This window comes from Oncorhynchus gorbuscha, linkage group LG02 (assembly GCF_021184085.1).
Source record: "Oncorhynchus gorbuscha isolate QuinsamMale2020 ecotype Even-year linkage group LG02, OgorEven_v1.0, whole genome shotgun sequence".
Taxonomy (NCBI): domain Eukaryota; kingdom Metazoa; phylum Chordata; class Actinopteri; order Salmoniformes; family Salmonidae; genus Oncorhynchus; species Oncorhynchus gorbuscha.
Window position 1 is genome coordinate 63,577,153 of NC_060174.1, and position 16,950 is coordinate 63,594,102.

At 42.0% G+C, this 16,950-nt stretch overlaps 1 long non-coding RNA gene and 1 pseudogene across 2 annotated transcripts; one reads left to right on the forward strand and one right to left on the reverse strand.

Annotated features, from left to right (window-relative positions):
* Positions 1-2,861: 2,861 nt before the first annotated feature.
* LOC124006716 lies at positions 2,862-8,174 on the reverse strand. 2 transcript variants are annotated; one of them, XR_006833826.1, is made up of 3 exons: positions 7,452-8,174; positions 7,115-7,305; positions 2,862-3,066 (listed from the first exon to the last, which is right to left on the reverse strand). It is a non-coding gene; the product is annotated as an uncharacterized LOC124006716 (long non-coding RNA). The 2 variants fall into 2 exon arrangements; XR_006833827.1 differs by having other exon boundaries at positions 2,862-3,063; positions 7,452-8,170.
* On the forward strand, positions 5,204-14,850 carry LOC124006711 (annotated as a pseudogene).
* The last annotated feature ends 2,100 nt before the right edge of the window (positions 14,851-16,950 follow it).

Below are 16,950 nucleotides of genomic sequence, written 5' to 3' on the forward strand. Positions count from 1 at the left end.
GACAGTGCACCGTCTAGTCATACTCCCAAGTACTTGTATGAGGTGACTACTTCAAGCTCTAAACCCTCAGGTGGTAGTAGTCACACCTGTGGGGAGAGGGGCATTCTTACCAAACCACATGACCTTTGTTTTGGAGGTGTTCAGAACAAGGTTAAGGACACTAAGAAAGCTTTGTTGTAGAGCGTTGAACAGAAAATGCCCCATTGGGGATTATGGAAACACTTAAAGGGCTGTGCCATGGCGTTACATTTTAATAACGGTGTAAAGCTCGAGGACAAGGTGACTAAGCAATATAGTCGCCTGTATTTACCCCCAACAAATGAGATGCTAATTAGCTGCTATTGTGACTATTGCTTTATAACTACAAATGCCATGAGCTGGACGAGACTGCCGAATCAAGGCAAAAGGTAAGCATCTCTGGATTAACTAGCTAATGTTAACTAAATGTAGTAATTCATAAAATTGGTTATATTTCTTTCTTGTGCAAGTTTTTAAATTGACACAACACCTGTTAGCAAAGTTATCAGCTATCATGACACGAGGCAAGATCCAAATGCAGATACCGGAGACAGATGATTGGAGTTTAAGAGGTTTAATAAATCCAAAGGGAATAGGCAAGAGAATGGTCGTGGACAGGCAAAAGGTCATTAACCAGATCAGGGTACAGAGTGGTAGACAGGCTCAAGGTCAGGGCAGGCAGTTTACAATTGGCTCATTAATCCCCCTCCTCTCCCCTGTAACTATTCCCCAGGTCGTTGCTGCAAATGAGAACGTGTTCTCAGTCAACTTACCTGGTAAAATAACAGATAAAAAAATAAAAGGCAGGTCCAGAACAGGCAAGGGTCAAAACCAGGATGACTAAGAAAACCGCTGGTAGGCTTGTGCATACAAGATGAACAAGGCACAGAGAGACAGGAAACACAGGGATAAATACACTGGCGGGAAAAAGCGACACCTGTATGGGGTGGAGACAATAACGAGGACAGGTGGAATTGATCAGGGTGACAGTCAGCTGGAGATAACGTATAGGAGCTGGCAGTGATTTGTAATTTGTCATGTCTACTTTGATGCTAATTAGCATTCTCGAATATGATAGTAAATAGAGACTAATATATTGCTAAAACCTTGTCCGAGAGAGAATTACATGGTTATCAAAATGTTACGCCAGGATAAACCTACATGAAAGACACCTCCACTGTGGGGCTCTATTGCCATGGAGCAGAGAAAAATGTACAGTTTGATAGCTAATCTCATGCTATTTGACACATTTTGCCATGAGACTGAGATAATATTTTGCAGTTTTACAGCTAATTTCCTGTAATTCAAAAATGTTTTGCCTTGGTTTATGACGTGTTCATATCCTATCTCGTGAGGGGTGCATCTCCAGGACATATGCACGTTTGTTAACCCCACTGCCTGCAGCGCCCCCACCACTTAGATTGAGCAGTGGTGGAAAAAGTACCCAATCGTCATACTTGAGTAGAAGTAAATATACCTTAAATACCTTTAAATATACTTAAGTATCAATAGTAAATGTAAAAAATATAATTAAAGTATTAAAACTATGAATCATTAAAAAAATAGACATTTTCTTGTTTTTTTAATGTATGGATAGCCAGGGGCACACTCCAACACTCAGACATAATTAACAAACAAAACATGTGTGCTACAAGTCTGTCAGATCAGAGGCAGTAGGGTTGACCAGTGATGTTGTCTTGATAAGTACATGAATTGGACCATTTTCCTGTCCTGCTAAGCATTCAAAATGTAAAGAGTACATTTGGCTCTCAGGGAAAATGTATGGAGTAAAAAGTACATTTATTTTCTTTAGGGATGTCGTGAGGTAAAATTAAAAGTTGTCAATTATAAATAGTAAAGTACAGATACCCCCTAAAACGACATAAGTAGTACTTCAAAGTACTTTTACCTAAGTACTTTACAGAACTATGGTGGAGTTTAATGAAAATAATGATGGAAAAGCGTTACAAATTGGAGGAAAGTACCGTTTGTTTAACGTATTTGCTTAATGATTTGACAACTCGTGCACAAGTTATGTCCTTCATATCGGAGTACTGCGTGTCTTGACCAATCAGTCATGGAAATCACAGGTCGTGCGGGACAGCATAAGACACATCTAGCAAAGCGCTCTCTCCACGTTTCTCAGATATTTAGCAAGCTTGATAACAGCTCAACCCCGACAAACACAAGCTAAAATTCTTAACAGAAATGTTGCAAAAGCCCACACCTAAACATTATCTATTTGCCATGCTGTTTGGGATGAAAACTAGATGATTTTTCAGTGCGATCAAGTGTAGGCTACGGATTTCAACAGCAGGTGCATTACAGCCAATGCGCCCCGTCACCCAGGGCAGCGTAATCGGAGTGGTAATGTCATGTATTTATAGCCCATTTATTTATCTAAATGGGCTATAAATACATACAATATATTTTCTGAAAATGTGAATTTGACCACATTTTGTTTATATTTAAACTTGGGCTGGCTAGGCTACTTTGGCCTTTTCAATCACAAATTATTAGCCTACATGAATGTAATCAAACAACACAATAATGATGACAGACTAAGTTACATTTTTAATTAAAGTTGCATAGGCCTACAAGACAAACCTGCATAAAGCAAAACCCTCACCACCCCTGTTAGTCATATACAGTGCATTCAGAAAGTATTCAGACCCCGTGACTTTTTCCACATTTTGTTACGTTACAGCCATATTCTAAAATTGATGAAATCGTTTTTTCCCCCTCGTCAATCTATACACAATACCCCATTATGACAAAGCAAAAACAGTTTAGAAATGTTTGCTGATTCATATAAATTAAATATTACATAAGTATTCAGACCATTTACTCAGTACTTTGTTGAAGCACCTTTGGCAACAATTACAGCCTCGAATCTTCTTGGGTATGACCCTACATCATTCTTCTCTGCAGATCCTTTCAAGCAAGCTCTGTCAGGTTGGATGGGGATTCCATTTGAGCCGCTCCGTCCATTTCTTACGAGTCATTCTCCCCTCAGCAGGCTCCGGTGATGATTTTTTCTTCGAGCTGCTTAGGAGATTCCAGTGAAATGTAAAAATGAATAATTGAAAGAGAACATTCACTCACTCCTTCTGCTCTTCTCAGCGACTCCAGCTAGCCATGCTGGACCGCCCTTATTCTTGCCATCTCGGTCTCATTCACCCTAACAGAGCGATCTGGGCACATGTTCGCCACCAAAATTTCAGCATATAACCTCAACTGGCGTACGACATTCTTCCCATCTGCATACACTTGACAAATGGCCAAATGTTTTGCATTAATGACACTGAAGGGGGCTTGTGTACAAAAACTCTTACAGAATATCTCATAAATCCTAACTTTACATGAGAAGGGAGATACTCTTCATCAAAGAACAATGGCACGAATGAAGTGAATTTCTTTACTCGATCTACCGTACTGGTCAATAGACGTGAACCAATCACTTCACCTACTTCCTCAGGTATATAATCTGCATTCACTTCATGCGCCACCCCAGAGATAACCCCCTGAATAGGCGCCCTGATTAAAAATTCCATACATGAAACATTCCACCCTGATGTGTTTTTGAGGTGCAAAGCATGCTTTTTCTGCTCCGCAGACACACATACACATAAAGTTTAAGACCACTTGTTGTGACTCTCATCCACAACACATTATCCTCCAACGCATCCCAGATTTTCCTTGAGACGTCAAATGGATACCACAGGTAGCATTGATCAAAAACCCTAACTTTGACAAAAAAATAGTCTAGAGTAGGCTTGGATTTCCCCACAACTTTACTTCTCTTGTTTTCTTTATTTTTTGCCACTGTAACACACTCATTAGGACTCTCTGTGCTCTCTCATCTTTACCTGATGCGCCGTTGGTTTCAAACAGAACATCTGTTTCCGCCATCTTTCTCTCCAAGAACTAGAAATGCATGCAGGGGGTGCTCTTATTTCATGTGCACACGTAGTTTTGACCTCGATTGAACCCTTTCCAGGGGTACTTGCCCTTTCTCTAGTGTGTGATAAGGATTGATTTGGCTATATAAAACTACGTAAAAACAATGCGATGACAGCATTAAAATAACTCCTATTTTGTTGTGGCTCAGTCGGTAGAGCATGGCGCTTACAAAGCCAAGGGATGTGGGTTCGATTCCCGCTGGGGCCACCCATACGTAAAAATAAAAAAAACATGTAAAATTTTGCATTTGGCAAAAAGTGTCTGTTAAATGGGATATATTGTTATAATTGTAAAGAGTCCCTACAATAAAATGTATATTGTGTTACTCATGCTTAAGAGGGATGTGAAGGATGTATTGTCAGTATTTGAAATACACTTATCCAATTTAATCATCTGAAGGTCCTTGTTTAAACAGTCTAAACCAGTTTATGTATCGTCCTTTTTTCATGACTATTTATAAGTACTTGCTTCGTATGCAGTCATTCCTTTTGCAATCTAATGATTGAAGAGGAAATCTGCTTTATTTTTACCTAGCTATAGCTACCCCGGCCTATGCGCTTGTCCGATCTCTAAACATGCATTTATAAGGGTCGGCGTTATCTTGAAACCGTGGGACGTCCCTGCCGTAAACCCTAACCTGTGCTATCGTGCATACATTTCTTTTGCCCCACCACACCAAACGCGATCACGACACGCAGGTAAAAATATCAAAACAAACTCTGAACCAATTACATTAATTTGGGGACAGGTCGAAAAGCATTAAACATGTATGGTAATTTAGCTAGTTTGCTTGCACTTACTAGCTAACGTTAATTTGTCCTATTTAGCTAGCTTGCTGTTGCTAGCTAATTTGTCCTGGGATATAAACATTGAGTTGTTATTTTACCTGAAATGCACAAGGTCCTCTACTCCGACAATTAATCCACACATACAACAGCCAACCGAATTGTTTCTAGTCACCTCTCCTCCTTCCAGCCTTTTTCATCGTTTAATTTATATGGTGATCGCATCTAAACTTTCATTGTATTACCACGACTACCGGCAAAACAGCTTGTCTTTCAAATCACCCATGTGGGTATAATCAATGAGGAGATGGCACACTGGTACCTGCTTCTATAAACCAATGAGGAGATGGGAGAGGCAGGACTTGAAGCGCGATCTGCGTCAGAAATAGGAATGAGTTCTAATTTTATCCCTTGGCGTCGAGATGCTCGTTGGCGTGCGCGAGCAGTGTGGGTGCAATAATTGAATAACATGGGTTTCTACATTTATTTTGCGGCGCACGCGACGTGTCCGGTCTGGTCAGCATGTAACCCAGCGTTTCCTCGGGACCCCAACTGGTGCACGTTTTGGGTTTCGCCCTAACACTACACAACATATTCAAATGACCAAAGTTAGAAGATTTTTCCCCAGCAAAGTATAAGGGAGTTATACTCCAGTCTAGTAGGTGGCGGTAATGCAACATTTATTGGATGCCATCGCCGTTTAACCTCATCGAAGAAGACAGGCAGCAGAAAGGAGGGGAGAAACGTTCTGAGACCGCAGGTCGGTGGCAGCACGATAGTATGCAAAAGATGCTGACTATAATCTCCAACGTACTGAGGGGTAGGGCAAGCAGACATGTAAGTATTGTTTTTGTGTAGTACCTTAGTATAAGGATACAAAGGGCCGCATGCCTTTTTCTTAAACAAGACCAAATGCAGTCCTGACCTTGCTAGACAGCAAGGCCCCAATTCGTACGCGTACCGGGGTAACGTTAGCTTGCCTGTCTTTAGATACACAGGACTGTTGCCTAGCTGTAGTTAAATTAACCTGCTAGCTAAGATCCATCCTAGCGAATCATATTAAAGGCCTACGTTACCGGTACTTTATATAGTTAGCTAACTAGCCAATCGTTTACCTAGCTGTTAACGTGTCAAAAGATTTGACCTTTAACAAGCCTTCCCTCCAGCAGCATCCTCAAAGGCAGTCTAATGACGTTAGATGCGAGAGCGTCTCCTCATATCACATCATTGGTTGTTTTTGTTTCTGTGCCACAATGTCAGCAATTAATCAAGATACCCAATGGTAAGGTCTTAATGGGGCGGCAGCGTAGCCTAGTGGTTAGAGCGTTGGACTAGTAACCGGAAGGTTGCGAGTTCAAACTCCCGAGCTGACAAGGTACAAATCTGTCGTTCTGCCCCTGAACAGGCAGTTAACCCACTGTTCCCAGGCCGTCATTGAAAATAAGAATATGTTCTTAACTGACTTGCCTGGTTAAATAAAGGTTAAATAAATAAATAAATCAAATGTGAAAAAGCTTCTGACGGAAGTGTCAGTATGATGAGAGGATCAGTGTTGTGAAGGTAATCACAGGGAACTAATTGGCTGGCTTGGCCACCATGGATAACACAAGTCAAACATTTATTTTGATCTTTTTCCCGTTATCTCACTTTTCCCCTTTGGTTCTCTCTCCTAATAGGGAGCCCAGGTTGTGTCAGAGGTAAGATGTGGTTTAACTCAAGTAAGGGTGATTACAATCCCTGTGATGTCTGACTGCCTGTTTTGCACTCCAGCTTTAATCCAAATTATTTATTTCCCTTTCACATGGTATGTGCCATACTTAAACTCAATTAATACTTTTGTCCCTTTCCATCATCCTTAAACATTGTATTTACCCAACCCGCCACTAGAAAAACAGTTTATTTAATTTTCTCTTTAAGAAATCATGCTTTACTATATTCTTAACAACCTCTGATTTTTGAAAATTCTGAGCTATTCATTCTCACATGCACACTGACCTATCTCATATAGCTTCTAGCTAGACCTACTTATTTCACATTGGCTAGTGGTGTCAGAGCCAACAGGCTAGCGCAGATGCTTTGCACTATTTGGCTAAGCCAAATGTGGTCTGATTGGTAGGTACTGTTTATTTTATGTTGTGATGGAAAGTTGTTTGGTTTAAGTTTAGTGCAGAGAATGTGGTGTAGAACTAGCCTATTTCTTTTTAAAGGGCTTTAATTGGTGCGGTAGTTATGTGGAATAACACTATCGTATTCCTGATGAAACAAAGAACTCAGATGATGCACTTTGTTGAGAATAGCTTTTTTTTTAGTATTGAACTGGATCAACACCTTCAGAACAACCAAAATACCTTTAGATGTTTGAGCTGGAGGAGTTAACTGCTGCTGCTTTCAAACCTCTCAGTGGTTGTTGACTCTGCAGTGACTTATCTGCCTGGCTCTTCTCTCCCCAGTCCTCCATGCGCAGGGCTGTTTTGCAGCTGCTGGCAGTCCAGGGGCAGTATGCTGACACAACCTCTCCACCTGATCCAGCACTACGACCCTACAAGCCAGACACAGATTTATACTCCATCTCACACAGTCCTCTAGCAGACAATTTCAAAAGACCAAAGACTGATCAAACATTTACTTAAATAGACCCCAGTGCTGTACTGACCACAGAACGTACAATTGCCAGCAGACTAATACCTGAAGAAGAACCCCTAGAAGTCACTCTAGTCGATCCGTTCCCCGTCTTCAACAGTAAACCTGAAGAGGAGTTATTTGACACTGACAAACCATTTGCAGATCTATTACTTCACCATGTGATCAATACGGACCCGTCAGTCTCAGAGTTATCCGTATCAGAGCAACCAAATCTAAACTCACCAGAACTCTTAGCAACTGGCCTGACTGTTTCAGAAGCAGAACCCTTCAAGGCAGATACCGCCTTGACTGTTTCAGAATTAACTTTATCCGAACCCTTCGTGAGTACAAACCCATTTATTCCAGAATCAAACTCATCTGAACTGTCAGCTGCGATGGCCTCTCAAGTATCAGAATCGAATTTACCAGAGCCTCCACTAACCTCTGATGCACCTATCATAGCCCACTCTTCAACACAAGCAGAAATGGACTTTGACCAACTAACGCTAGAACTATCATCACCAGAACAACCTCTAAACACAGACCAACCGACTCAGGAATTAAACCCACCCGAACCTGACATCAGTACAAACAGCAACACTTCCATATCTGAGCCTCAGCTGGCAGAGAGGAGACAGAATACAGATATAATTTTGCTTTCACGCCCTGAGATCGCCCTCAGCTTGGCTGAAGACGCTCCTTTACCAGAGCCACAGCTTGCTGTGAGTACTGGTAGCCCCCCTGTCTTACACTCCTCCCCTCACCACTACTCATGCTTTTACAGTGCACTGCATGTCCTTATGCACAGGTGCAGTGATCCACCTGTTTTCTCACACTAAGGCTAAGCACATGGTGTGGTGATCACTGTTTCCCTAGAGTGCTTGAATTGACTGGCTGTGCGAACCTGCTCACCCCAAAATGAACTCTATTCATATTTGGTCTACTACACTATGTTCTCTTTCTCCATTAAACATTCACATTTGAACACACAAGATTTTTACAGGGTGAATACAGTGTTCTGGATATGTCTGTTTTCAGCCAACGAGGCATTCTTGTTAGTTGATTGGTTCAGTGTTTGAGACAGTGACATTTCACTGGCGATCTCGGTGACAATGGAGTGTTTATCCACACTAGTTGTGGTGTGTGGATCAACCACTGGAAGTTAGCTATGTTTTGTCTTAAGGTTGTCCACTCCACCCTTTCTCACTGTTTGGGTCTGTCCTCCTGACTTGCCCAACTGCAGGTCTTGCGAAGTATATTTGTGACGTCTGGTAGAAGGTACCGTACACGTGGAGTGAAACCTCTCAATGTCCTCTGTTTTTATTTTAGGCTGCCAGCATGGTGGCGGCGTCACGTTCATATGCTGATTTCACTCCTGAGGCCACCTTTGACATAAAGGTAAGACAAATATTTTTTTATATTTTTATAGCTGATTGGTACTCACTTGTCGCCTTGATCTCATTGTGTGCTCCCTCCTACAGAAAGTTGACCTTCATCGTCTGGAGGAAGGCCCACCCCTGACGGCCACTCTGACCCGGGAGGAGGGGCTGAAGTACTACCGCACCATGCAGACAATACGACGCATGGAGCTGAAGGCAGATCAGCTGTACAAGCAGAAGATCATCAGAGGCTTTTGTCACCTGTATGATGGCCAGGTTAGAGTGCACACAATCACTCATGTATTGTATAAGCAAACGTACAGTCTCGCATGAACACTCAGACACACTTCATTCAAATATAAACGCTCAGCGATTCTGTTTGTTATGCTATGATAGGAAGCCTGTGCGGTTGGCATTGAGGGGGGTATCACCCTGTCAGATCACCTGATTACTGCATATCGTGCCCATGGCTACACCCTCACCAGGGGCGGGACCGTCAGGGAGATCATGGCTGAGCTCACTGGTGAGTGGACTTGACTCAGTCCAATAGATAACTAATAGTGCTGAACAAGTACTGCTTTTTGAGGTCTGTTTGATTTATTAGGGAGTAACGGGTTTCATTTTATATACCGTAATTTCCGGACTATAAGCCGCTACTTTATTCCCACACTTTGAACCTCGCGGTTTATACAATGACGCGGCTAATTTATGGGTTTTTCCCGCTTTCGCAAGATTCATGCCGCCAAAAAACTGAGCACCGTCACATAATGTGACGTAAATTGAGCGCGCTCAAACTTCCCATCATTCTGATTACGGCTTATAGACATGTGCGGCTTATTTATGTACAAAATACATATTTTTTAATAATTCAGTGGGTGCGGTTTATATTCGGGTGCGCTTAATAGTCCAGCAATTAATATATATATATATATATATCTTTTTTTTTTTTTTTTTACATTTACATTAAATGCATTATTAAACTGTGATTAGCGAATTATTATAATTTTTTTTTAATGGAAATGCCAAAGCTAGAAATGATGAACATTCCATTGTCTTTGTCAGGTCCATATAGGGGGAGGAGGAAATTACTATTACATAATAAAATATTTCAGTTGTGTATATTACTTAGTTTTATGACTATATATAATTTTTCATTCCTTAGTCATCTCATCTGCTCAGACAGTTGCAGCCAGCCAGACTGTTCTCCCCATACTGTGCTGTCTTTGGTCATCCTATTTAGCTAGGCTAGCCTTCCCTAAGTATGTTTTCTGATTAAATAATTTTACTAGTTCTTCAAAGTAGATAAGGCATACTTTAAAACTTTCTATCCCTCTCTCGTTGTGTACATTACACTCTCATGCAGTGGTGTATGCTATGTGTGTATCTAATCTAACATAGGAGGCGTAAAAGTGTATCAATCTGTGTCAGAAAAGAACAGGCTCAATGGATTATGGTCAGTGTTGTTAATTACCACGGTTCTGTGCTGAACTAGGTTGAATATTTGCTTCATAAAAACTACAACTCTCTTCAGCCCAGCGTCCCATTTAGTTCTTTACTTAATTTCTCTCGTGACTGATTTGATTTCTCTCTAGAGAAACAGAACATTGGGCTTGCCCCCAATAACTAAATGGAATTAAAGTAATTGAAACTGTCGGTCAATTATTTGTTTAATAACCCCCCAAAAAACTAACATTTGGGCTCCCGAGTGGTGCATCGGTCTAAGTCACTGCATCTCAGTGCAAGAGATGTCACTACAGTCCCTGGTTCGATTACAGGCTGAATCACATCCGCCCATGCTTGGGAGTCCCATAGTGCGGCGCACATTTGACCAAGTGTCATCTGGGTTTGGCCGTCGGTAGGCTTTCATTGTAAATAAGAATTTGTTCTTAACTGACTTGCCTAGTTAAATAAATAATCACTTAGCACCAAGAGCTAATCATTGTACTTTGCACCTCTGATTTTGTCTTCTAAATCATTCAAAGACCTCTTTCACTCATTGTTTTCTTCCCTCATTTCCTATTTTCTTCCCTTGCTGTCTCTAAGGTCGTAGAGGAGGCATTGCTAAGGGAAAAGGAGGCTCTATGCACATGTACACTAAAAACTTCTACGGAGGCAATGGCATTGTGGGAGCTCAGGTAATTCAAAGGCCTAGCGTTATTCATTCATCTTAGATTTGAAAGAATCCCTTTTTGATTTCCTTTTTAAACCTCATTTGTCTAAGCTGTATATCCCATTCAAAGATGGTGGGTTCTCCTTCTCAAATATAGCACCTGCCTAATCTCCCCTCAGGTACCGCTGGGAGCCGGTGTAGCCCTGGCCTGTAAGTACCTGGGCAATGACCAGCTGTGTGTCAGTCTCTATGGTGATGGCGCAGCCAACCAGGTTTGACATGCTTCTTGAAACCTGCATGCATGGAACATATGAAGGACAATCATTTCAAGTTTCTTTTTGAGCCCAACTGTTGACTGAATTTGTATTAATCCACAGGGTCAGATATTTGAGACCTATAACATGTCGTCTCTTTGGAAGTTGCCCATCATCTTCATCTGTGAGAACAACCAATATGGCATGGGCACATCAGTAGAGCGCTCTTCTGCCAGCACCGAATACTACAAGAGAGGAGACTACATTCCTGGCCTCAGGGTAGACCGCTATCATTCACGCTTCTGTACAACATAAAAAATGTAATTCTTAAACTCACGCAACGTATGTGTATCCAGGTGGATGGGATGGATGTCCTGTGTGTTAGAGAGGCCACCAAGTTTGCAGCTGATCACTGCCGATCTGGAAAGGTGAGCATCAAACTTACAGTATGTAGGGTTGTTAATTTTGTCTGTGTGTACTGTGTACAGGTTTGTGTGTTTAAGTCTGTTTCTTTGCTCCATCTGTGTTCAGGGCCCTATCCTCATGGAGCTCCAGACCTACCGTTACCATGGACACAGCATGAGCGATCCTGGCGTCAGGTAAAAGTTCACAGCTACACTGAGTATACCAATGACTCAAGTGCTTCCCACAGTGCCAAGTTGGCTGGATGTCCTTTGGGTGGTGGACCATTCTGTATACACATGGGAAACTGTTGAGTGTGAAAAACCCAGCAGCATTGCAGTTCTTAACACAAACTGGTGCGCCTGGCACTTGCTACCATACCCCGTTCAAAGGCACTTATATTTAGACTTGCCCGTTCACCCTCTGAATGGCACACATACACAATCCATGTCCCAGTTATCTTGAGGCTTAAAAATCCTTCTTTAACCGGTCTCCTCCCCTTCAGGTTTGACATGAAGTGTATTTCCACTGACTGAAGTGGATTTATCAGGTGACATCAATAAGGGAATTTCTTTCACCTGGTCAGTCTGTAATGGGAACAGCAGGTGTTCTTAATATTTTGTATACTCTATTGTTGGATTAGTAGATTACTATTGTAGATTATTACCTACCCATCTGTTATTTTCTCTGGAAGTTATTTGAACTCCCATCAGTAAACAACAAGTTTCCATCCAACCATTTAATGGGGATGATTTACCTGGCGCATAAAAATAGCCACGACAGGGCTAATGGAAACAGGAAATGTCGGTTAAAATTCATAAATGTCGACAATTTGTTTGTTTGACATGGTGGGATCTGTTCAGACCCCTCTTGTTGGTGGAGAGAGATTTGCCATTTTAAAGCTAACTTACTGCAATTCTACACATTTTGCCATGTCTTATGTGTGTTCATATGATGCCGGAGTGACTCAACAAAATCAATTGGGGGCCCCCTGGGGATCAAGCCCACTGGCCACGTAATCTGGCTATGATAAGATTTAGATAAGTTAGACTGACCAGCTATCTAGCAAACATGGGCAAGTATTTGATCATCTGGACATTTGAGTGTCTGGCATAGTATGTTTTTTTAATTGAACCTTTATGTAACCAGGTAGGCCAGTTGAGAACAAGTTCTAAATTACAATGGCGACCTGGCCAAGAAAACAAATCAATGTGACAAAAACAAGTTACACACAAACATAGTCAAAAACACAATATAAAAATCTGTATACGGTGTGTGCAACTGTATTAAGATTAGGGAGGTAAAGCAAATAGGCCATAGTGGCGAAATAATTACAATTTAGCAATTAAACACTAGAGAGATGTGCAGAAGATGAATGTGCAAGTAGATACTGGGGTGCTAAGGAGCTAAATAAATAAATAACATGGGATGAGGTAGTTGGGTGGACTGTTTACAGATGGGCTGTGTACAGGTGCAATGATCGGTAAGCTGCTCTGACAGCTGATGCTTAAAGTTGGTGAGGGAGATGAGGCTCAGTGATTTCAGTGATATGTTACTGTGAGGGAGGTAGAACTGGGAGGTTACATATAGAGCCGCAGCCATGGCCTTTTTTAGGAACATGGCCGCAAAAAATGCTTTTTATGTGCACGTCATCACACACAGCCTTTTCTTCACAACAAATCAGTTTGATGGAAACACCTCGTGGGAAAATGTGCATATCGATTAAGCCATATATATATATATATATATATATCTCTCTCTGCATTATCTTAGCTGCCATAGTGACACTGCATACCCCTACCCCGCTCTTTCCTCAGCTACCGCACACGTGAGGAGATCCAGGAGGTCCGTAGTAAGAGCGACCCCATCTCCATGCTGAAGGACCGTATGCTCAGCAACAACATGGCCAGCATAGAGGAGCTCAAGGTGATTCTCAAATATTCACTGATCTACTAGCCATTCGATTCAGATCTTTGACTAAGTTTGAAAAATGCCTGATTGGAACGCATTGTAAATAGTTACAGCTGATAGAAGCATATCTTGGATGTAATGACCAAACTTCACTTGTCCCGTATGTGTGCAGGAGATTGATATTGCGGTGAGGAAGGAGATTGAAGATGCTGCACAGTTTGCCACCACAGACCCCGAGCCCCCCTCTGGATGACCTGTGTAGCCACATCTTCGCCAATGATCAGCCCTTTGAAGTGCGTGGCGCCACCCCATGGACCAAGCTGACGTCGACCAGCTAAAGGCTCTTGTGCCCACCAGCTAAAGGCTCTTGTGCCCCCCCCCCCCCCCTGTCTCCTATGCCCTTCCCCTATGCTCCATCAATGCACTTATCTTTTCACACATCACATTCCTCATCTCAGCCAATGGCCCTCATGGACTCTAATCTTCTTTGCCTACCCCCTCCCACCACCACACACACATCCTCATCCCGTGCCAAGAACAACTTATGCCACCCATTTATTTTCCATTGACCCTCTGCCAGAGCCCTAATCCAAACACCACACCCAAAAAGAGTGCCTGACTGGTGTCATACCTCATTGACTAACTCTGAGTCATTGCTACTTGCAGTGCTCATGCCACACGATTGGCTCTTGTCTTTTCTGTTGAAAGGCCACTTCAAACACAGCAGAGAAGTAAGAAGAGCCTTTCATTATCCTACTCCAAATGTTGTTCTGAGACTGGTCACATGGACCAATTGTCCTTAACATTACTGGCATAAGTATTAACTATCCAAATATATAAGATTAAATAAAGAGCTTTATGTTGGGATGTTAACTTTTTAAAAATTTATCTTGCCAAATCAAACCTGTGCCTGTGGGATCTTGTTTGGAAGATGTCTCTAGGCTGTGTCACACTCGTAGCCGAGCACAAACACCGCAGATCCACATGAACAGAGGCTGAGTCTGTATATTGTGCTGTGATGCTTCAGAGAGAGGATTTAATACTGCTGACTTCATGCCTACCCTGTGTCAGTCATACACCATTTTTGTAGACACTCTCCTTCTAAATCATAATGCTCTCTAGTTCCCTAAAATATTTGCTTTCTTCTAATCAGCCTCATATTTATTGCCGACTGTGTTTTGTACCTAATGTACCAGGACTCAAACTACAACTGCTTCAAGCAAGAATAGGAAATGCCTCTTTTGGGAGACTTGGTGGTCAACTGTTACAGTGAATAATGGTCAGACTACAAAACAGTGGGGCACTACACATGGATCTGTCCTGGTCCCCCCCCCAGGATGTGTATGTGCGCGATCATTGTCTTTGTATAGTCTATCAACACAAATAAACTTAAACTAATTTACTTGTTTTGGGCTTTGTCTGAATATGTGGTCCCCTGGCTGTTGGTAGAGCACAGCGCTTAAAATGGCGTGATTGTTGGTTTGATTTCCGCTGGGACCACCCATACAAAAATGCATGCATACATGTTGCTTTTGATAAGTCTGCTAAATGGCATATGCATTTTTTCTTTAAGAGCAAGGGATACATTCTGTATGTGTGTGTGTGTATAGTTAAATTTAATAAGTGTGTGTGTATATATATTAGTACCAGTCAAAAGTTGACACCTACCTATACAAGGGTTTCTATTTTTTTTTTATTGCATTGTGGAATAATAGTGACGACGTCAACTGAAATAACACGCATGGAATCATGTACTAATCAAAAAAAAGTGTTAAATCCTAAATATATTTGAGATTTCTCAGCCACCCTTTGCCTTGACAGCATTATACACTCTTGGTATTCTCTCCATTTTTATTTTTTACCTTTATTTAACTAAAGTCAAGTAGTTAAGAACAAATTCTTATTTTCAATGATGGCCTCGGAACAGTGGGTTAACTGCCTTGTTCAGGGGCAGAACGACAGCTCGGCGATTCGATCTTGCAACATTTTGGTTACTAGTCCAACGCTCTAACCACTAGACTACCTGCTGCCCCAGTCAGCTTCACGAGGTAGTCAACTGGAATTAACAGGTGTGCCTTTAAAAAAACTTTGTGGAATATCTTTCCTTAATGGGTTTGATAAGGTAGGGGTGGTATACAAAAGAGCCCTATTTGGTAAAATACCAAGTACATCTTTTATTTCCTTTCACCTTGATTTAACCAGGTAGGCCAGATGAAAACAAGTTCTCATTTTCAACTTCAACCTGAACAATATAAAGCGAAGCACTGTGACAAAAACATTTACACACAAATGTACAGTCAATAACACAATAGAAATATCTATGTACAGTGTGTACACATGTAGAAGAGTAGGGAGGTGAGCAATAAATAGGCCATAGAGGTGAAATAATTACAATTTAGCATTAACACTGGAGTGATAGATGTGCAAGTAGAGATACTGGGGTGCAAGAGGGTAAGTAATAATATGGGGATGAGGTAGTTTGGTGTGCTATTTACAGATTGGCTGTGTACAGTGTTCGGTAAGCTGCTCTGACAGCTGATGCTTAAAGTTAGGAAGAAATAAGACTCCAGCTTCAGTTATTTTGGCAATCCGTTCCAGTCATTGGCAGCAGAGAACTGGAAGGGAAGGCAGAAGTTGGCTTTGGGGATGACCAGTGAAATATACCTGCTGAAGCATGCTATGGATGGGTGTTGCTATGGGGACCAGTGAGCTGAGATAAGGCGGGTCTTTACCTAGAAAAGACTTCTAGATGACCCGGAGCCAATGAGTTTGGTGACAAATATGTAGTGAGGGCCAGCCAACGAGCGCATAGAGGTCGCAGTGGTGGGTAGAATATGGGGCTTTGGTGACAAAACGGATGGCACTGTGATACACTACATCCAGTTTGCTGAGTAGAGTGTTGGAGTCTATTTTGTAAATGACATCGCCAAAGTCAAGGATCGATAGGATAGTCAGTTTTACGAGGGTATGTTCGCCAGCATGAGTGAAAGAGGCTTTGCTGCGAAATAGGAAGCTGATTCTAGATTTAATTTTGGATTGGAGATGCTTAATGTGAGTCTGGAAGGAGAGTTTACAGTCTAACCAGACACCTAGGTATTTGTAGTTGTCCACATATTCTAGGTCAGAACCGTCCAGAGTAGTGATGCTAGTCGGGCGGGAGAGTGCGGGTAGCAATCGGTTGAAGAGCATGCACTTAGTTTTACTAGCATTTAAAAGCAGTTGGAGGCCACGGAAGGAGTGTTGTATGGCGTTGAAGCTCATTTGGAGGTTTGTTAGCACAGTGTCCAAAGTGGGGCCAGATGTATACAGAATGGTGCCATCTGCGTAGAGGTGGATCAGACAATCACCAGCAGCAAGAGCGACATCATTGATATATACAGCGAAAAAAGTCGGCCCAAAAATTGAACCCTGTGGCACCCCCATAGAGACTGCCAGAGGTCCAGACAACAGGCCCTAAGATTTGACACACTGAACTCGATCTGAGAAGTAGTTGGTGAACCAGGCGA